A 24,092-nucleotide genomic window follows, 5' to 3' on the forward strand; every position below is an offset into this window, starting at 1 on the left:
CACAGCATTTTGAAGCACAAGAGCTGAGCCATGTTACTCTTTTTCTTCCCCCAGCTCCTTACAGAATTTAGAAAGAAGATAAGGAAACCAGCGGAGGACTGGTTACTTATAAGTCTTATCAAAGCAAGCTTGTGTGGCAGAGATTAACAGTCACTTTAATGGGCAGTTGCTTTGCCTATGTATGTACTTTACATTTGAATTGTAAGCGATCATAAAATAAGGATTATTTCTAATACAGAAAAAATTCATGGGTCTTAAACATTAAATAAAACTTGACAGATTTTCAAATATAGCCCTGAAGGATTCCACAAAAGTGTCCAACAGGTGCTCTTAATTAGGTACTAGAATTTGTAGGTCCCCTAACTAATTTAGAAGCTTTTTCAAGTAACTCAAGGTGCCTCTTCAGATTGTAAGACACTATTCTCTATTTTTCCCAACTGGGTGAATATGACTTTTTAAAGCTCCCTGCAGGTGCAAATTTAATTTATTATTTTCAGGAACCAAGACAGATGTCCTACTTTTGACCATTTTATGTGTTAATATGTAATGATCTGTTAGCTGAGTGTTACTTAAATATCTGAAGAAACAAAAAAGGTTTTTCACCATGAGACACTGTCAGTTGAAAACCAGGAATCAGAGAGTGGCCGTACCAGCTTACAGTCATACCACAGTGTGGGAGCGTGCCCCTTCTCCACATCCTTTCCAACACTGGTTATTTGTAGAGTTTTAAATGATGACCATTCAGACCAGTGTGAGGTGGTACCATAATGTGGTTTTGATTTGCATTTCTCCAATAATTAGAAATGTTGAGCATCTTTCCATGAATCTATTGACAATCTGTATTCCTTCTTTGGAGAAATGTCTATTTAGGTCTTCTGCCCATTTTTCGATTAGGCTGTTTTTTTTTTTGTTGTTGTTCAGTAGTATGGGTTGTTTGTATATTTTTTAAATTAAGCCCCATGTCAATTGTGTCATTTGGAAATAATTTCTCCCACTCTGTAGACTATCTTTTCTTTTTGTTTATGGTTTTGTTTGCTGTGTAAAACTTTTTAAGTTTGATTAGGTCCTAATGGTTTATTTTTATTTTATTTCTATTATGTTGGGGGACCAACCTAAGAAAACAATTTTAACACTTTATATCAGAGAATGTTTTGCCTATGATTTCTCCTAGCAATTTTATGATGTCATGTCTTATGTTTAAGTCTTTAAGCCATTTTGAGTTTATTTTTGTGTATGATGAGAGGGTGTGTTCTAACTTCATTGCTTCACATGCAGCTGTCCAACTTTGCTAACATCACCTGCTGAAGAAACTATTTCCTGTATAATATTCTTGCTTCCTTTGTCAAAGATTATTTGACCATAGGTGTGTGGATTTACTTCTGAATTATTGTAAAAGCAGCAATCCCACTCCTGGCATTATCCAGACAAAATTCTAATTCAAAAGTTACATGTATCCCTATGTTCATATTAGCACTATTCACAATAGCCCAGATACAGAAGCAACCTAAATGTCTATATACAGATGAATGGATAAAGATGTGGTACATGTATATATATATACATAAAATGGATAAACAACATGGTCCTGCTGTATAACACAGAGAGCCATATTCAATATCCTATGATAAGTCATAATGGAAAAGAATATAAAAAAATACACATATAGGTATATGTCAAGATTGCCAGGAGAAATATCAACACCTCAGATATGCAGATGATACCACTCTAATTGTAGAAAATGAAGAGGAACTAAAGAGCCTCTTGATGAAGATAAAAGAAGTGAGTGAAAATGTTGGTTTAAAACAACTTAAAAAAACAAAGATCATGGCATTTGCTCCCATCATTTCATGGCAAATAGAAGGGGAAAAAGTGGAAGAAATAACAGATTTTACTTTCTTGGGCTCCAAAATCACTGCAGGTGGTGACTGCAGCCATAAAATTAATACACTTGGTCCTTGGAAGGAAAACTATGACAAACCTAGACAGTGTATAAGAAAGCAGAGACATCACAAGGCCGACAAAGGTCCATATAGCCAAAGCTATGCTTTTTCTAGTAGTCATATACAGATCTGAGAGTTGATCCATAAAGAAGGCTGAGCACCGAAGAATCAATGCTTTCAAATTATGGTTGTGGAGAAGACTATTAAGAGTCCCGTGGACTGCAAGGAGATCAAACCAGTCAATCCTAAAGGAAACCAATCCTGACTAATCATTGGAAGGATGGTTGCTGAAGCTCCAAAACTTTGGCCACCTGATGCGAAGAGCAAACTCACTGCAAAGACCCTGATTCTGGGAAAGATTGAAGGTGCAAGGATAAGGGGGCAGCAGACAATGAGATAGTTAGATAGCATCACTGACTTGATGGAAATGAATTTGAGCACATTCTGGGAGATAGTGGAGGACAAAGGAGCCTGGTATGCTGAAGTCCATAGAGTCACAAACAGTAGGACAGGACTTGGTGATGGACAACAATATATATGTTTAACCGAATCACTCTGCTATACAGCTGAAACTACCACACTACTGTAAGTCAACTATACTTGAGTAACAAAATTAAAAGGAAAAAAAAAGCAGGAATGAGATCACCTAAGGGTTATAAACCAGATTAACTATCTCAGAGTTTATTACAAAGATGATGAAATACCTGTCACAAAGGAATGTCATGAGGAAGTAGCTTTTGGACACAAGCAAACTTTGTCCATTCAACCCAATATGCTATTCAAATATCTTCCATTTCTATAAGTGATACAATATGAAAAGTTTGAGAAGCACTTTGAGGGAGTGTTTACTGCTGGGACTTTGATTTAATGTGACCTGAAACAGAATGTCTATGCTTGTTGGTTTAATTTCCTTCATTCACACAGTTTTTCTGTGAGCTAATGTTTGCCTGTTACAATCTCTTAGAAGTGATTTTCCAGATCTTGTATCAGGGATTAAAATCAACATAAGCATGGCATTCCTGAAAAGTGACATCTGCCTTGTGCTTTGCAAGTCCCTGGCATCCTTCATTCAGAGGATACTGAGTGTCTGCTTATGACCAGCTACTCGTAAGTGCAGAGGTAAGGTAATGGGGGGGGAGGGCGGGGTAGGGGAGACTAAAATCCTTGCCTTCCTTGACTCTGTATTCAAATGGGCAGAAGGGAATTCAGACATAAAATATGAACATATTAGATGGTGATAAGTGCTGGGAGAAAAATTAAGCAAGAAAGGGAAACAGGGAATGCAAGCTGGATATTTACAATATTGTTTAGGCCAGGAAAGACATTTAAGAGCACTGAGCATTTACGCACTGAGCATGATTTCATAGCAAATGGACAGGGAATGATGGAAAAAGTGAGATACTTTGTTTTCTTGGGCTCCAATATCACTGCAGATGGTGACTGTAGCCAGGAAATTAAAAGATGCTTTTGCTCCTTGGAAGAAAAGCTATGACCAACCTAGACAGCCTATTAAAAAGCAAATTTTGTCAACAAAGGTCCTTCTTGTCAAAGCTATGGTTTTCCAGTAGTCATGTATGGATGTGAGCATTGGACCATAAAGAAAGCTGAATGCCAAAGAATTGACACTTTTGAACTGTGGTGAACTGAGAGTCCCTTGGACTGCAAGGAGATCAAACCAGTTAAACCTAAAGGAAATATACCCTGAATATTCTTTGGAAGGACTGATGCTGAAGCTCCGAACTTTGGCCACCTGTTGTGAAGAACTGACTCATTGGAAAAGACCCTGATGCTGGAAAAGATTGAAGGCAGGAGGAGAAGGGGACAACAGAGGGTAAGTTGGTTCGATGGCATCACTAACTCAATGGACTTGAGTATGAGCAAGTTTCTGGGGTTGGTGGTGGACAGAGAAGCCTGACATGCTGGAGTCCATGGGATTGCAGAGTTGGACACGACTGAGCGACTGAACTACTACTACAAGTAAGCATGATGGTATCTGGCAGAACATAACACCAGGTAGAGGAATCAGAAGAGGAAACCTCTGAGGCTGGAGACAGGCATACAAAGAAGAAACAAAGCCAATGTTATAACAGCAAGGTCTTAGGACATTGAAGAGGCTGGAGAATGAATGGGGCAGGTTTTAGGTGTGTAAGGACTTTAAATCTCACCCACAGTGAGGCTAGAAGTCATTGGAGGATTTTGAGCAGAAGCCTCCTGACCGTTATTTTGTATGTTAATAAAGTTGGTCTCCTTCAAATATTTACAAAGTCAATCTCACCCCCCCATAATAAAACACGTGTGTTCATTATAAGAAAAAAACAGCAGCCATGAGTATAAAAGGAAATAGAAATCATAATATCTCTACATAAATAGCTTGATACAGTAAAATACTAGTGTCTAATAAAATACTCAGTTCAGTTCAGTCTCTCAGTTGTGTCCAACTCTTTGTGATCCCATGAATCGCAGTACACCAGGACTACTTGAACATCACCAACACCCAGAGTTTACAAACTGATGTCCATCGGGTTGGTGATGCCATCCAGCCATCTCATCCTCTGTCATCCCCTTCTCCTCCTGCCCCCAATCCCTCCCAGCATCAGAGTCTTTTCCTATGAATCAACTCTTCGCACAAGGTGCTCAAAGTATTGGAGTTTCACCTCCAACATCAGTCCTTCCAATGAACACGAAGGACTGGTCTCCGCCAGCATGGACTGGCTTGATCTCCTTGCAGTCCAAGGGACTCTCAAGAGTCTTCTCCAACAACACAGTTCAAAAGCATCAATTCTTTGGCATTCAGCTTTCTTCACAATCCAATTCTCACATCCATACATGACCACAGGAAAAACCATAGCCTTGACTAGATGGACCTTTGTTTGCAAAGTCATGTCTCTGCTTTTGAATATGCTATCTATGTTGGTCATAACTTTCCTTCCAAGGAGTACGCGTCTTTTAATTTCATGGCTGCAGTCACCATCTGCAGTGATTTTGGAGCCCCCCAAAATAAAGTCTGACACTGTTTCTACTCTTTCCCCATCTATTTCCCATGAAGTGATGGGACCAGATGCCATGATCTTAGTTTTCTGAATGTTGAGCTTTAAGCCAACTTTTTCACTCTCCTCTTTCACTTTCATCAAGAGGCTTTTTAATTCCTCTTCACTTTCTGCCATAAGGGTGCACATCTGAGGTTATTGATATTTCTCCCGGCAATCTTGATTCCAGCCTGTGCTTCATCTAGCCCAGCATTTCTCATGATGTACTCTGCCTATAAGTTAAATAAGCAGGGTGACAATATACAGCCTTGACATACTCCTTTCCTATTTGGAACCAGTCTGTTGTTCCATGTCCAGTTCTAACTGTTGCTTCCTGGCCTGCATATAGGTTTCTCAAGAGGTAGGTCAGGTGGTCTGATATTCCCATCTCTTTCAGAATTTTCCACAGTTTATTGTGATCCACACAGTCAGAGGCTTTGGCATAGTCAATAAAGCAGAAATAGATGTTTTTCTGGAACTCTTGCTTTTTCCATGATCCAGCGGATGTTGGCAATTTGGTCTCTGGTTCCTCTGCCTTTTCTAAACCAGCTTGAACATCTGGAAGTTCACAGTTCACATATTGCTGAAGCCTGGCTTGGAGAATTTTGAGCACTGCTATGCTAGCATGTGAGATGAGTGGAATCGTGCGGCAGTTTGAGCATTCTTTGGCATTGCCTTTCTTTGGGATCGGAATGAAAACTGACCTCTTCCAGTCCTGTGGCCACTGCCGAGTTTTCCAAATTTGCTGGCATATTGAGTGCAGCACTTTCACAGCATCATCTTTTAGTATCTGAAATAGCTGAATTGGGATTCCATCACTTCCACTAGCTTTGTTCACAGTGATGCTTTCTAAGGCCCAGTTGACTTTGCATTCCAGAATGTCTGGCTCTAGGTGAGTGATCACACCATTGTGATTATCTGGGTCATGAAGATCTTTTTTGTATAGTTCTTCTGTGTATTCTTGCCACCTCTTCTTAATATCTTCTGCTTCTGTTAGGTCCATACCATTTCTGTCCTTTATTGTGCCCATCTTTCTATGAAATGTTCCCTTGCTACCTCTAATTTTCTTGAAGAAATCTCTAGTCTTTCCCATTCTGTTGTTTTCCTCTATTTCTTTGCATTGATTGCTGAGGAAGGCTTTCTTATCTCTCCTTGCTATTGTTTGGAACTCTGCATTCAGATGCTTATATCTTTCCTTTTCTCCTTTGCTTTTCACTTCTCTTCTTTTCACAGCTATTTGTAAGGCCTCCCCAGAAAGCCATTTTGGTTTTTTTGCATTTCTTTTCCATGGGGATAGTCTTGATCCCTGTCTCCTATACAATGTCACGAACCTCCATCCATAGTTCATCAGGCACTCTGTCTATCAGATCTAATCCCTTAAATCTATTTCTCACTTTCACTGTGTAATCATAAGGCATTTAAGTCATACCTGAATGGTCTAGTGGTTTTCCCCACTTTCTTCAATTTCAGTCTGAATTTGGCTATAAGGACTTCATGATCTGAGCCACTGTCAGCTCCCAGTCTTGTTTTTGCTGACTGTATAGAGTTTTTCCATCTTTGGCTGCAAAGAATATAATCAATCTGATTTCAGTGTTGACCATCTGGCGATGTCCGTGTGTAGAGTCTTCTCTTGTGTTGTTGGAAGAGAGTGTTTGCTATGACCAGTGTGTTCTCTTGGCAAAACTCTATTAGTCTTTGCCCTGCTTCATTCCAAGGCCAAATTTGTCTGTTACTCCAGGTGTTTTTTGACTTCCTACTTTTGCATTCCAGTCCCCTATAAAGAAAAGGATATCTTTTGGGGCTGTTATTTCTAAAATGTCTGGTAGGTCTGCACAGAACCATTCAACTTCAGCTTCTTCAGTGTACTGGTTGGGGCATAGGCTTGGATTACTGTGATATTGAATAGTTTGCCTTGGAAATGAACAGAGTTCATTCTGTTGTTTTTGAGATTGCATCCAAATGCTGCATTTCGGACTCTTCTGTCGACCATGATGGCTACTCCATTTCTTCTTCTTCTTTTTTTTTTAATTTTATTTTATTTTTAAACTTTACAATATTGTATTAGTTTTGCCAAATATCGAAATGAATCTGCCACAGGTATACCCGTGTTCCCCATCCTGAACCCTCCACCCTCCTCCCTCCCCTCCCCTCCCTCTGGGTCGTCCCAGTGCACCAGCCCCAAGCATCCAGTACCGTGCATTGAACCTGGACTGGCGACTCGTTTCATACATGATATTATACATGTTTCAATGCTATTTTCCCAAATCTCCCCACCCTCTCCCTCTCCCACAGAGTCCATAAGACTGATCTATACATCAGTGTCTCTTTTGCTGTCTCATACACAGGGTTATTGTTTCCATCTGCTGGGCATACACACTGAGGAAACCAGAAGGGAAAGAGACATGTGTACCCCAATGTTCATCGCAGCACTGTTTATAATAGCCAGGACATGGAAGCAACCTAGATGCCCATCAGCAGATGAATGGATAAGAAAGCTGTGGTACATATACACAATGGAGTATTACTCAGCCATTAAAAAGAATACATTTGAATCAGTTCTAATGAGATGGATGAAACTGGAACCTATTATACAGAGTGAAGTAAGCCAGAAAGAAAAACACCAATACAGTATACTCCATTTCTTCTAAGGGATTCCTGCCCACAGTAGTAGATAAAATGGTCATCTGAGTTAAATTTACCCATTCCAGTCCGTTTTAGTTCGCTGATTCCTAGAATGTCAATGTTCACTCTTGCCATCTCCTGTTTGACCCCTTCCAATTTGCCTTGATTCATGGACATAACATTCCAGGTTCCTATGCAATATTGCTCTTTACAGCATTGGACCTTGCTTCTATCACCAGTCACACCCACAACTGGGTATTGTTTTTGCTTTAGCTCCATCCCTTCCTTCTTTCTGGAGTTATTTCTCCACTGATCTCCAGTAGCATATTGGGCACTTAACAACCTAGGGAGTTCCTCTTTCAGTGTCCTATCATTTTGCCTTTTCATACTATTCATGGGGTTCTCGAGGGAAGAATACTGAAGTGGTTTGCCATTCCCTTCTCCAGTGGACCACATTCTGTCAGACCTCTCCACATGACCCATCTGTCTTGGGTGGCCCCACACGACATGGCTTAGTTTTACTGAGTTAGACAAGGCTGTGGTCCATGTGATCAGATGGCTAGTTTTCTGTGATTATGGTTTATTAGATGCTACTAATGGAGAAGGCAATGTCACCCCACTCCAGTACTCTTGCCTGGAAAATCCCATGGATGGAGGAGCCTAGTCGGCTGCTGTCCATGGGGTCACTAAGAGTCGGACACGACTGAGCGACTTCACTTTGACTTTTCACTTTCATGCATTGGAGAAGGAAATGGCAACCCACTCCAGTGTTCTTGCCTGGAGAATCGCAGGGACGGGGGAGCCTGGTGGGCTGTCGTCTATGGGGTCCCACAGAGTCGGACACGACTGAAGTGACTTAGCAGCAGCAGCAGTAGATGCTAATAAAATACTCGGAGAAGATGATGGCACCCCAGTCCAGTACCTTGTCTGTAAAATCCCAAGGATGGAGGAACCTGGTGGGCTGCAGTCCATGAGGGTCACAAAGAGTCAGACATGACTGAGCGACTTCACTTTCACGCATTGGAGAAGGAAATGGCAACTCACTCCAGTGTTCTTGCCTGGAGAATCCCAGGGACGGGGGAGCCTGGTGAGCTGCCATCTATGCGGTTGCAGAGAGTTGGACACGACTGAAGTGACTTAGCAGCAGCAGCAATAAAATCTAGCATCTAATAAAATGCTAATAAAATCTTTTCTCTCTCTACCCCATCTGTGTGTGCGTGTGTATATGCCTGAGGGTGAGTTTTGAACTCTTCACTTTAGGTGCTCATACTGAATATGCCTTCTGAGAATTATTTATTCTGTACAATGTTGCTATTTCAGTCATTGGTCAGCTCTGCAAAATACGAGTTTTGATGAAAATCAACCATTTTATCACTTAGTGATCAGTCTTAGTTTTTTTTTTTTTAAACAGACTACTTGCCATCTACACGTAAGAATGAATTTCAAAGTTATAATAATAGATTGAAATTTTTTTCGCATTTCACTAAGTGAAACTTGCCTCACTAGGATTTACAAATAAATAATCACATAGAGATGGAGACCACCAATGTATTACATTTGTTTATCATTTGGAACATGTTTTTTTTACTCCCACACTAAGTGATAGCTGAAGTGACTATTTATGTGAACAGGAAAAATATGAAGCTAATATTACCAATTTTTTAAAATACCCAGGATAATATCTATACTAAGAATTTCTTCAACTTTTTGTGATATACTAATCTAATCTACTTTCATAAGACAAACATCTAGTGAAATATTGAATAAATTGTAAATTAAGTGTAAATTAAAAATTGAATAAGTGGCTAATCTAATATTAAGATTCAATAAAAATTTAAATGTTAACTACAAAAATGTCCTGATTATAATAAATATGTTTCTGAGAGAAAGAATAAATATAGAAGCATTATTATCGGTCCTCTAGAATCCTCTCATTTTGAAGCACGGAAAATACACTTTATGGTGGAAATATAGGATGTTTGATTTCATGCAGTCACATACTAAATAAGTAAATAATAAGTAAAATATTACAGAAAGCATAGATTTCAAATGGAGTATATAAAACATCTCCAAAGTGAATGCTAACAAAAATAATGAGTCAGTGGTAGTATCTGTCCATAAAATACTAACTAATATCATAGACAGTACACACAGCTTTGCTGAGAAGCAAGACAGAATAAAATTGAAGGAAAAGTTAAGAACCTCTTCTGTTATGAGAGTTCTGCAGAGCTTTATAATTTTTTTGCACTGTTCAGGAGTTTACTGAAAAAGTGATGCAGACTTACAAAACGATAGAGGTGTTTTTTCATGTCTGCTGCTTTTTCTTTGAAGGCTTACAGGTAAAAACAACTCACTTAATAAAACCTATACTATGCATTCAATTATTTGATGAAGGGCCAAAAAAGATGAATCAATACAAAATTCTCTACATAAATATATGAATTTACCTGTGAAATACAGAATACTGAAGTATAAATATGCACACTTATCTATAAAAATAAAGGAATATTTATCTGCAACAGTATTAAACATGTTTGTATAAAAGGATACATATATGTATGTACACAAGCATATATATATATATATATATATATATATGTTCAAACCGATGCAACAAACATGAAATAAATTAGATTAAATAAAGTCTATTTCTCTCTTTATTAACTTTCAACTATTTAAATTATAATATCTTCTAAAACACTTCTAGGGTGTATAATCTACACAATGCCATGTCAATAGTAAAAAATCAATAAATATTGAATGATTATTGCTAATAAAAATTTCTTTGTATAATAGAATATTATTTGTATAAATCTCTATTTTTAAGTGAAATAAAATAAAACACTATTTTAAATAAGAATTGCTTTCCTATAACTAAATCAGAAACATTTTTCCTTTATTATTATGAGATGATCAATTTAATTTCCAACATTTTAAACTTTCTGGCTTATATCAAAAGTTTATCACTAATATACCAGAGTCATTTCTGGTTTTGTAACCACTACAAAAGTTAATTAGATAATAAAATATATTTTTAAATATATGAATGTACATAGAGATGGAATATGCAATTTCACTAAAATTATGTAAGAAAATCATTTGTACTGAAAAATAACATACAAAACTATATTAGGGGATAGATATAGGAAGATAAATATTAAATCACAAATGATCTAAATAGTTTTTCCTATCATCCATAAATTTAGAGTTTTGAAAAAATATTTAAAACTCTGAATCATTGATAGATTTCTCTGTGTGTGTATCTCAAGGGTATTTTTAGGATACAATATGTATATGATTTCCAGAGTCTGATGGGGTCAGGTAGAATAACATGTAAAAACAGTCTAAAAGTATTATTTCCCTAAATACTTTGACTCAAATATTGTCATGGGAAGATGATGCACTGAAAACAGAAATGTTCAGAGGTAACCTTCGAGAACATGATAGGCTACCTTGAGCTAAAAGAGACCCAGTTCTGAGTCAGCTGTAAGAAGGGGACTACAGAAATGATGTATTTACGAGTATGACTTTACCATGCTCCCCAGGTAGAAAGTAACACTGTGAGATGGTTAAAAAAAAAAAAAAAGCCCTTTGTTATATTCCTGACAGACGCTATAGCATATCTTAGTTATCAATGAGGATTTCAGCATTTTTTCACGACTAACACCTAGAGCAGGTTTCCTGACTTGGCTATATTCATATGTTGGGCTGAACAATTCTTTGCTGTTGGGAGTGTCTTATGCATTATAGGATATTAAGCAGCACTCCCCTCTACACACCTGATGCCAGAAGCATTCTCCAACTGTGATAACTAAAAATGTCTCAGGGAACTGCCTGATGTTCCCTGGGAGGGTGAGGGGCTGGATGGGAAATTGCTCCTGATTTTCATTGTTCTAGAAAAGGTAATAAAAAAGAATTAACCTATGTTACCTAGAGATTTTCATTCTCTGGCTCTCCTCTCTTACAGTTAGATTTAACATTTTCTTTTCAAGCATTTGCTTTGCCACATTTTAATAAATACTTCCTTAGGGAATCAACAAAAAGAAAATGCCTTTTATACCCCAATGAAAGGTTCCTTTACCATTGAATTCTACTGCAATGATTTACCTTTTAGTTTTTTTTTCTTAATATTCCATGAAAAATGGACAAGTGTTTTATTCCTATTCATGAGAGTAAAGTGAGAAAAGCACTGTGTGTGTGTGTTGTGTGTGGGTAAAATTAACATTAAGACAATACTAGAGTCATTTGACTATGACTGGAAAAGTTCACGTTCAGTATCGTAAGCATCAGGTTCACAGACATCTTTGCCACAAGCGTTTTTGCTGCAAACATTTTCACCACATAACTAATTGGCTACAAGGCAATTGTGCCATTAAAAAAAAGATAAACAATGAAACAGGTAGATTAAAAGGACATAATGAAACATGAGAAAAGACTGACAGAATTACACAGACTTTATTGTGAAATACAAGATATCTGAATGCATTTAAAATGTGTGTAGGTTCATGTCAATACTGTGCAAATAACATTTCATTTTGTGGGCTGCACCTGAGAAGTTTGTCTTCCAAGTCTTTTGTTCACAGTATATAATATTATATTTTTTTTTTGCTTACTGATTTGTCTCTTCATTTGGCATCACACTTGTTTTTCACCAATATTTATTTCTTCATTTGGAGAGGTATTAACTTCCAAACACTAGGATGTATTTTTGTATCTGAGTTTTGTACTGCATTGTGAAAACCTCCACACTGTTATTTGTTCTTTGTCACATGTCATCGATGAATGTTCCAAACTTCTATGGGAAATGTGGCTGCAACTCTGCATGCAGTGTGTTTTTAAATATGAAACCACCGATGTTCCAGCCTGGCAGAGCAGAGACTAGAACCTGCCCCATGACTTGAGGATGCGGCAAAATGCGCCCTCGTGATTGTCCTAGTAAGTATGCCGAATGGACATTCTTGGGGCAGGACATGCTGTCTGCTCCTGCTTCACTGCCTAACCCTGCATCCGTCTCCCTGAAAACAAAACAAGATATTCCTTATCAACAGCAAAGCCTGCGCTAATCAAACTCCCTAGTATCACTATTCCCTAAAGATCTCATGTGACTTCTGCCAACAAAAACGCGGGCTCAAATGAGTCATTTTGTCTTCCTGCCATGGAGAGCAGGAGGGCCCTCTGATTCCCCTCTTGTCAAGTTATAGGTGATTGTCTTTTCATTACCCTCTCGCCCCCTGTTTTAGGTCTTTCTCACCTGCTGTGCTGGATGCAGCAAACTCTTGGGACAAATCATCAGTTCAGTTCAGTTCAGTCGCTCAGTTGTGTCCGACTCTTTGCAACCCCATGAGTCGCAGCACGCCAGGCCTCCCTGTCCATGACTAACTCCCGGAGTCTACCCAAGCCTATGTCCATCGAGTCGGTGATGCCATCCAGCCATCTCATCCTCTGTCATCCCCTTCTCCTCCTGCTCCCAATCCTTCCCAGCATCAGGGTCTTTTCCAATGAGTTAACTCTTCACATGAGGTGGCCAAAGTATTGGAGTTTCAGCTTCAACATCAGTCCTTCCAATGAACACCCAGGACTGATCTCATTTAGGATGGACTGGTTGGATCTCCTTGCAGTCCAAGGGACTTTCAAGAGTCTTCTCCAGTACCACAGTTCAAAAGCATCAATTCTTCAGCTCTCAGCTTTCTTCACCATCCAACTCTCACATCCATACATGACCACTGGAAAAACCATAGCCTTGACTAGATGGACCTTTGTTGGCAAAGTAATGTCTCTGCTTTTAAATATGCTATCTAGGTTGGTCATAACTTTCAAATCATCATCATCTATCAACTCAATAAAACCATCAACAATGTCACTAACTAGAAGAAATGTTCATGCATTTTAAACTCAACTGTCAGATCAAAAAGTGTCAACCAGTTATTTATCCCTCAAAACAAAGATGTCAAAGCAAAAGTACCTAGAACCAGAAATATTAGCCTTAACATTAGAGCTCATGTATAATATTTACCTCAATATTGCCTCCTTAGAAAATCTAACTTCTACTTGCAATAATAAAAAACAGAGGAAAACATTTAAAAGCATTGAGAATAAAAATTACAACCAATCATTCTCAACAAAAGTCTTCAAATGTGTCTATCATTTGAATAGACTTCAAAGTCTATTTCTCTTTGAGCGACATGCCAAGAGTTAATCAAATATGAATTTTTACATCATGTCTTCAATATTATTCACTATATATATATATTATTATACTGGACTTTTAACAAACCTTGTGAACCTTATGGCAGAATACATTGCCAGTAGATTTTATGAAAATTAACACAGAACACCACTTTACCCACACTTTCAGTACTCTTCTGTATCGTGAAATATTGAAACAAAAGGAAGAAAAATGTTTTTTTCTCTACTTTCTAAAATATTCTCTACTGAAAACATGGTTATGCCCTTCACAGCATTCTCTTCCCTTTCAGCCAAACGATTATCTTTTGAATGAAATTCCTCAACAGTTATTGAGCACTTCTATCAAAAGTAAGTTTTATTATCTCTTCCTAGGCAAGAGTGCTAAGAGAATCAACTATGGGTTAAGGGCATACTGTTGTTTTCTTCTATACTAAGCTAAGTAAACAAATCCAGAATCATTGAGAAATGTGATGTTAGTTCATTAACCCTTTGATGTGAAGTGTGAGCTATTAGGATTCATGATGTCCATATTCCTGATAAGTAACAGTCAGGAACTTATTAGTAAGATGAAACTTATAATTTATTAATCTCTATCAATCCTGAGTGAAATTTCAAGTTCTAAGTTTCCTGTAATACTGCTTACACAAGTGCCTATTCTGGATACCTAGAAGACATCCAATAAGTGATTACTCGATCAAAGATAAATGAGAGATCTCACACCTATTTGTGATGAACAATGCTAAACATATCTGTGAAACTTGGAAATATAACATATAGTTCAGAAAGCTGTGGTACATATACACAATGCAGTATTACTCAGCCATTAAAAAGAATACATTTGAATCAGTTCTAATGAGGTGGATGAAACTGGAGCCTATTATACATAGTGAAGTAAGCCAGAAAGAAAAACATCAACACAGTATACTAACGCATATATATGGAATTTAGAAAGATGGTAACAATTACCCTGTATACAAGAAAGCAAAAGAGACACTGATGTATAGAACAGTCTTTTGGACTCTGTGGGAGAGGGAGAGGGTGGGATGATTTGGGAGAATGGCATTGAAACATGTATAATATCATGTATGAAACAAGTCGCCAGTCCAGGTTTGATGCACGATACTGGATGCTTGGGGCTGGTGCACTGGGACAACCTAGAGAGATGGTATGGGGAGGGAGGAGGGAGGAGGGTTCAGGATGGGGAACATGTGTATACGTGTGGTGGATTCATGTTGATATATGGCAAAACCAATACAATACTGTAAAGTTAAAAAATAAAATAAAAAAGAAATTAAAAAAAAAAGAAAAGAAATGGATAGACCAATTACTTATACACGTAAAATTCCTAAAAAAACAACCCAAAAAAAAAATGTAGGGCAGGTAAGCACCAGAGTAACATGTCAGCTCTGTTTCAACTGCATGGTAAAATAAATATAGACTCCACAGTGCAATCACACTGTTTTCAAGAGCACCCTGGAGTCAGCTAAAAGTGGTTATCTTCATAACTAAGATAACCTAGCTATGCAGGTGGAAACCTTGCTGTTTTTAATCATCATGTATGCTTGCTAAAGGGCTATGAATATGCCTCCTGGATGGACAATTCTACAAAAGCCTGTACAGAAAGATAAGATGACTTCCACCCCACCTTTCAGAATAAGATGGTTAGCGCTGTGCTTATTCAATATGTTTTCCTTTTGTAAGAGTTTCTACATTTGATTAGCAGGCGATATTAGAATGCAGCACCATAAATCACTCTTCTTCGTTTATTTGGGTCTTTACCTGCAGATGTAGTTGGTAATAAAAATACATTTCAGTCTCCATCAAGTTTAGTTAGTTTCAGGGGGAAAAAAAATTAAATTTTTAAGACCTCAGCGTGATAGTTCAGAGGCAATATGATAAAATGAAATTTAAACTCATTCATTCTCTAAAGCATTAAACCTTAATAGAACAATCAAAATTTATCAAAGCTGCCTACTATCTTTTTCACTTTCCTTTCTCTTTTGATTAAAAAATAATTTTTACTGTGATCTGAGAAAATAGTCGGGTCAGAGAGTTGGTATTAACTAACTGTGATTCTTTCTGCACACCTCTCTTGCAATCTGTTTTGCAATGAAATGAAAGTACCACTGCCTTTTTTGCACCTTTCAGATAGAGATAATCACTCTAACACTGTACCTGGTTGAGGTGTGTGATGTGATAACATGTTTGGTCTCACCAGACTAACTTGGGGGACACTTAGCAGTTACTGTGACATCAGTCAGGTCTTCCCTAAACCTCCATGGTTTCATCTGTAGAGTAGGGATAATGACAAGGCCTACTGAACGAGATAAAAAGACCATACAGGGGATAATAGTTATTTTTACTTTGTATGCCCAAAATCTACACAAGTACTTGGCATATAACAGATTCTCAAAAATATTTTGTCAAATGAATGACATGATATTTTTTAACTGTATTTTAATGATTTGTTTTCCTGAATATATCACACGAGAATGATCACACCCTACCTTTTTATGTTTACCACTTTGTGTTCTGTTTTTTTTGTTATAATTTAGCAATCTAATAATATGATATTCTTTCAAGATAATATTTACTACTATTTATTAATACCAACTTATGTGTTTTGTGTTATCCAGTCATATTTTATGATTGTTTTCTTACTAAAGTTGAAGTAAGTTTTATATATTTGATCAAACTGAAAGGATTAAACTGGGTTCCTATGGACCATGGCTGCCCACGTGAATGGATACCAAATGTGCCTGTTTCATAGAGCAATAAATAAAAGCAAGCAGAATATAGTGAAAAACACTAAGAGTGCCTGTGTTTGAAACTCAAAGGTACTTAAATATGTTAGCATCTATTCTCTTCCTATATATATAAATCTATAAGATAATCCTAAAAATCAATTAAGTGATAGATCTAATTATGCTGAACTACATTCTATTTCTAAAAGTACCATATTTCAGACATTTTTGCTATCATAATTATAAAACATTATGATCATACTTTTATATTCCGATAGTCTATACTCATCTATGATTCTTTGGTATATATGTAGTATTAAACATATATGCATATTACCCCAGGGCCCAGCATATTGTAAGTGGAAGTGCAAGTGAAGTTGCTCAGTCATGTCCAACTCTTTGCAACCCCATGGACTGTAACCTACCAGGCTCCTCCATCCATGGAATTTTCCAGGCAAGAATAATGGAGTGGGTTGCCATTTCCTTCTCCAGAAGATCTTCCTGACCCAGGGATTGAACCCGGGTCTCCTGCATTGTAGGCAGATGCTTTACCGTCTGAGCCACAGGGAAGTCCCAGCACATTGTAAGCACCTAGTAAATATTCTCTAAACAAATGAAAGTAATGTGAATCCATGCAAATCATGATTTCCTATTTTATTTGACAAATCAAACTTATGCTCAACCTATTACTTTGAATATTTTACCTACTTCTATTTTTTTCTATTAAAATTAAATACAAAGTGAAGACCAGACTTGAGAATTTCCTGAGCAAACAAAACCATTTAGGCCATCTAAGCAAAACTATATCTATTTTATTTCATGAACATATGCAAAATTTAACTTAGGTTATTTCTTGTAAATTACTCTGACAATCCTAAATCATCTTTCTAAAAACTTTGAGATAATCACTTTAAACAAATCTCCTGCCATCAGGAAGCACCCATTATAATGACTAATCATTATAATAGTTAAACAACTTCCTCACTTTCCCTTTTAATTCATTTTGTGACATCATGCCCCTGAGCTCTGAGCTTTAGATTAGTCTTAGAATTTGAACACACTCAGCTTGCAAAGTGTTCTTATGTGTACAATAAACTCTTGCTAATTACTCCTTGTTGACTTGGTGATTTAACTTTGCTATTTACAGATTTCTGACAGTTTCTGGTGTCAGAAGTTGTGATTCAGAAAAGACCCCCAATTACCTCAAGGCCAGTGAGTAATCAGGTTCTAATGCTTTCTTGTTGACCCTGGAGTTTGAGGTTAAGTCCTCTGCTCTCTTTGCATTCTGAGCTCTGACTTTATTGTGCAGATCTGTAGTTTGTTTACTAAGGTGCCAACTATAAATTGGGACTTGCCAAGAGCATTGCCAATGACTGAACAACAAGAGCATTTGCCATCTGCCTCTGTGGAGACTGAATCCTGTGCCGCTGCAGCTGTTGACCTTCAACACCCCCTGAGGAAGTTCAAGGTGGAGTGAGGCACTCTGTGCTCCAGGGAATATGGTGGCGCAGGTCTTAGATAGTTAGATGTTTTTAGCAACAAATTTTATGGTCTCAATTCTTGCATCTCCTCATCTAGAAAAGCACTAAATCCCTTTATGGTGATGTCAGATCCTCATGACCAGCAGAAAACCTTTTGTAAAATAACTGCCTAATGGTACTGAACTCTGCCTACATATTGACCTTCCTCCCACTGCCTCTTTGGAGCAGTGTCTCAGAGCTGAGGTGCTGTCTCCCAGGCTGCAGTCCTCATTTTGCCCCAAATAAAACTTAACTCACAACTCTCTAGTTGTGCCTCATTTTTCAGTTGACAGAGGCTTCTTGGTAATTCATCCCATTCTCTTCAAAAGGCAGGAAACGCGAATCTCTGTGTTTTGGAACAGCTGTTAAGAAACAGGATCCTTCATAGTTAAGATGTCTTAGGGAATTTAAAAGTAAAGACAGGTTTTAAATAGTCTAAAACGTTTTCCACTTCTGTTAAAAAAAAAAAAAAAAAAAAAAAACACTCCTGGTGTGTTATATATATATACTCACTATGGACCAGCAGCTTTTGCCTATTTGGAAAATGAATAATTTTGGATAATTTTGAATTGTAGGGGCCACTTTTGGGAATGATTAACTTAGAATAGATAACCTATCTTAAGGGAAAACCTAGGAAAGCAGCCTTCACACTTCTCAGAGACAACAGAATGCATTGTTTGATTGGCATTCAGAAGCTTCTAAAAGACAAACTGTCTCCAAAAAATAGCTTCTCTAAAAGGACTTTTAAAGCATACAAATAAAATAATCTTAAAAAAAAAAAGGGTTGCCACTTCCTCCTCCAGGGGATCTTCCTGACCCAGGGATCAAACTTGCCTCTCTTGCATGGGAGGCAGATTCTTTATTGCTGAGTCACCTGGGAAGCCCAAATTGTGTATACGTACACAGTTTGTGTATATGTACACAATTGTGTATATGCATACAATTTGTGTATATGTACACAATTTGTGTACATCTACACAAGCCCAAATTGTGTACATGTACACAATTGTATATATGTGTGTGTGTACACACACATACACACACATATATACATATGGCATTTTAAAATATATATATATTTAATAGTCTATATTTAATAGACTTAAAGAAAAAAGTATTTCTAGGAATTAAATATTCCTAAAATTGCCAGAAATATAGAAACTAACCAGATGATTTTCAAGTTCACATAATCTGGTATAGTCTTTGATAAACTGAGGTTAGTGTAAGATTGTTGGTTTAATGAAAGCAGGTATGTCTTCAGAGATGTCAATATTAAATGTAATGCAAACAAACAGCCTCTCCTACCAGGCTTTACTAGTCATATAAGCTCATTCTATATCAATGTTATAAAGCTGGTCAACAAAATATTATAACTTAAAAGGTGGTTAGCTGCTTGATGTCTAATCTAAGCATAATTGTTAAAAAAAACACGTAACTTAAATAGACATGAATAAGTTTATGTTATATTAAGTAATGATTAAAGAGTAGTTATTATATATTTAAATCATTTCCAAATAAGATAATAACTGAACCCTGACATATTAATTACTACATAAGTTATTCACTTTTGTTTTTTACTTTTAACAGAGAGACCAGATATTTGAGTCTACATTTAAACATGTCTTTTCCATATTAAAAATTATATATGAAAAATATGTCTCTAAAAATTATAAAGTTTATAATTGTGTATTTATGAATTTGCTGACCTACTATAGAATGCTATATGACAAGTCACAATTGTCAATTATATATATGACAATTCACAAATGCCTGCTTCCTCATTTTCATTGGCACGTAAAGGTTACTAACCCTTAAAATTTATAATCAATACTTAAAATTATTAAAAACAATAAGAGCAAAGGAAAGTAACTTTGCATTATAATGTACGGGAAGAAAATCTGATGAGTATATAAGAAATATAGAATGTGCTGTTGTAAAAATAAAAATTTAATTTCGTCTAAAAAATGAGTGTCTATACTGGAATAAGAAAGGAAAAATAATAAGATAAAACCTAGATGGATATAAAAAGTTGCAGAAGGTTTGTGGAAAATAAATCTTATATTGTGTGGTCAAAGCTGGTTAAAATTGAGTAGATTTATTTATAAGGCTTAAAAAATGAGTTCAATAATATATCAAAACAAAACTAGAGTTTAATTTTAACTCTGTATTTTTTTCTTTATTTTATTGCTGTGCTCTTAAGATTATACAGTTTATTTATTTTTTTTTAAGATTTAATATAATCCATTTTGGTAACAAAGATCTTGGTCTTATGAAATTGTTTCTGTGGTTAGTGTTTTCTTCATCAGGTCTCAAATTACTAAGACCTAAGTCAGTTCAATATTAGAAGGCTAAAGTGTTTTTTGTTCTGTGTGTATGTTACATGTGTGTGTGTTTACAATCATGTAACGTTCTGTACTTGCCTCTGAAATGATTTAATTGCTACTCTGGTTCAATAAACTAAGTTTTTGCTTCACAATGACTGATGCTATTTAATCAGTATTTGACATCTTGTTCGGCTGTTTAGTCGTGTCTGACTCTATGTGACCCCATGGACTGCAGTACGCCAGGTTTCCCTGTCTTTCACCATCTCCCTGAGCTTGCTTAACCCGTGTCCATTGAGTCGGTGATGCCATCCAACCATCTCATCCTCTGTCATCCGTTATCCTCGCACCTTCAATTTTTCCCAGCATCAGGGTCTTTTCCAATGAGTCAGTTCTTCACAACAGGTGGCCACAGTATTGGAGCTTCAGTTTCAGCATCAGTCCTTCGAATAAATATTCAGGACGTATTTCCTTTAGGATTAACTGGTTTGATCTCCTTGCAGTCCAAGGGACTCTCAAGAGTCTTCTCCAACACCACAGTTCAGAAGCATCAATTCTTCAGCACTCAACCTTCTTTAAAGTTAAACTCTCACATCCATACATGACTACTGGAAAAACCATAGCCTTGACTAGACAGACCTTTGTTGGTAGGGTGATGTCTCTGTTTTTTAATATTGTCTAGGTTTGTCATAGATTTTCTTCCAAGGAGCAAGCATCTTTTAATTTCATGGTTGAGTCACCATCTACAGTGATTTTGGAGCCCAGGAAAATAAAGTCTATCACTGTTTCTATTGTTTCCCCATCTATTTGTCATAAAGTGACCAGACTGAATGCCATGATCCTTGTTTTTTGAATATTGAGTTTAAAGTCAGCTTTTTCTCTCTCCTCTTTCTCCTTAATCAAGAGGCTCTTTAGTTCCTATTTGCTTTCTGCCATAAGGGTGGTATCATGTGCATTTCTGAAGTTATTGATATTTCTCTCTGCAGTCTTGATTCCAGCTTGCGCTTCATCCAGCCTAGCATTTTGTATGATGTACTCTGCATATAAGTTAAATAAGCAGGGTGACAATACACACACAGCCTTGACGTACTCCTTTTCCTATTTGGAACCAGTCCATTGTTCCTTGTCTGGTCCTAACTGTTGCTTCTTGACCTGCATACAGGTTCCTCAGGAGGCAGATGAGGTAGTCTGGTATTCCCATCTCTTTAAGAATTTTCCACAGTTTGTTGTGGTCCACACAGCAAAGACTTTAGCATAGTCAATAAGCAAAAGTAGATTTTTTCTGGAATTCCCTTTCTTTTTCTATAATCCAACAGATGTTGGCAGTTTGATCTCTGGTTCCTCTGCCTTTTCTAAATTCAGTTTGCACATCTGGAAGTACTTGGTTCACGTACTATTGAAGCCTAGCTTGGAGAATTTTGAGCATTACTTTGCTAGTGTGTGAGATGAGTACAGTTGTTCAGTAGTTTGAACATTCTTTGGCATTGCCTTTCTTTGGGCTTTGAATGAACACTACCTTTCCCAGCCCTGTAGCCACTGCAGAGTTTTCTAAATTTGCTAACCATTTTTAATAAATTTCCTCAAGTCCAATTTTGAATGCACTCTTTTGGATTTCAAAATAACTGAGAATTTCCAGAGGGTACCTGGAAGATCTCAAACGACTTATGTTCTCTCCTTATTAAAAAAATAAAAATAAAAAGGATGTTAATTTATTTAGCCTTATTGGATATTTTAAATTGCATGAGAAAGATTGTCAAATAAAAAGTAACATTTAAACTTCTTAGATTATATCTACATGAATATATATATATATTATTATGTGTTCTAGAAAGTATGTGAAATTATTTTTTAAAAATCTGATATGTACTAGTATGATCAGTCATAATTTTAGCTTTTTTACAATTTTGTATGTCAACAAAAAATTGCTTTTTAATTGTTTTCTTTTGTTGAAATATTATCAGACCTTTAACTGTGACTGATCTTAAGTTTTTTGTCACCCAAACACAGTGATTGTTTTACCTTTGATTTTCTCCAAAAGTATTTGCAGTCAACTACAAGCCTGGAAAGTCCCATGGATGGAGGAGCCTGGTAGGCTGCGGTCCATGGGGTCGCAAAGAGTCAGACGAGACTGAGTGAATTCACTTTCACTTTTCACTTTCATGCATTGGAGAAGGAAATGGCAACCCACTCCAGTGTTCTTGCCTGGAGAATCCCAGGGATGGGGGAGCCTGGTGGGCTGCTGTCTGTGGGGTTGCACAGAGTCGGACACGACTGAAGCGACTTAGCAGCAGTAGCAGCAGCACAAGCCTGGAAAATCCCATGGAAGGAGGAGCCTGGTAGGCTGCAGTCCATGGGGTTGCTAAGAGTCGGACACTACTGAGCAACTTCCCTTTCACTTTTCACTTTCACGCACTGGGGAAGGAAATGGCAACCCACTCCAGTGTTCTTGACTGGAGAATCCCAGGGACGGGGGAGCCTGGTGGGCTTCCCTCTATGGGGTTGCACGGAGTCGGACACGACTGAAGCAACTTAGCAGCAGAAGCAGCACAAGCATAACTGTATACAAAAATATCAATAATCTCAGATATGCAGACGACACCATCCTTATGGCAAAAAAGTGAAGAACTAAAGAGCCTCTTGATGAAAGTGAAAGAGGAGAGTGAAAAAGCATATCATAATAGTAATTACCGTTGCCCCCAAGAGCATTGAGATGATTTCTTATAGAAAGTGTGATTATATGTAAGAAATTAAGATATGATCAAACAACATTTAGACAGTCCTGTATGAATACATAGGCACAAAATAAAATCATGAAAAACATTCTGTTGTTAAGACATTCCTGCCTCTAGCATGAAGTTAAATATGGAAAAATATATTTTATTTTCTAAATAAATAAATGTTTAAAACAATATCAAATTTAGGTAATTATGAAAAATAATAATTTTGAAAACTTTAGTAAGGAAGATTTTGTGTATGCCATAATAAAAATCACATGTGTATCATAACAGATACCTACTTTAGAGTCTTCATTAAAAAATCATTTAAAACACAGCTATATGTCTTAAATGTAACCATGAATAATGTTACTTATATTTAAAAATACTATAAATAAGAACATTTAACGTGCATGTATTTCAGGGCATGAAAAATTAAATTTTCAAAATGATTTGATATAAATAAAACGTGTTAATAATTGTTAAAACATCTAGCAAAACTGTCCATGGTTTTTCTTCTAAGCACTTCTTTATATGTGAATGATTAATTCAAACATTATAAAATTAATTCCTTAGCTCATGTATTATATATTTCAGACAGATATTCATATAGAAAAATCTTTATCATCACCATTATGCCTAGTGTGTAATGCAGATTTAAGGTAAACACAACCTTTAACAGTACACAATGTATGTATAATATACAAGTATGCATATGCAATCCAAGTACAATTTGTATTGAGTTTTGCAATCATGCAATCCACCAGCATCTGAAATCAGGAAGACAAAACAAAATCCTGACTTTTGGATCTGGAACACCTACAATGCAATCCAAAGCTTTAATGTTTGTTAGAAATATTAGAGGAACTTGAGAAAGTCACTCAACTTCTTTAAATTCCACTTTCCTTATTTGGAAAGTGAATTTAATTAAGCTTGTTTATCTCTTATTTTTAGTTAATTATTATCAAAGTATTTCAGACAAATATGCAGGCATAATATAGCACAACACTTCTTTCATC

General features: G+C 36.7%; 1 protein-coding gene across 3 annotated transcripts in view; it reads right to left on the minus strand.

The window, feature by feature from the left end:
- CCSER1 (coiled-coil serine rich protein 1) overlaps positions 1 to 24,092 on the minus strand; it is a 1,492,403-nt gene that overhangs the window by 627,079 nt on the left and 841,232 nt on the right. The gene's annotated exons all lie outside the window — the stretch shown is intronic.

This window comes from Bos indicus x Bos taurus, chromosome 6, assembly GCF_003369695.1.
Source record: "Bos indicus x Bos taurus breed Angus x Brahman F1 hybrid chromosome 6, Bos_hybrid_MaternalHap_v2.0, whole genome shotgun sequence".
In the NCBI taxonomy this organism is placed as follows: Eukaryota; Metazoa; Chordata; class Mammalia; order Artiodactyla; family Bovidae; genus Bos; species Bos indicus x Bos taurus.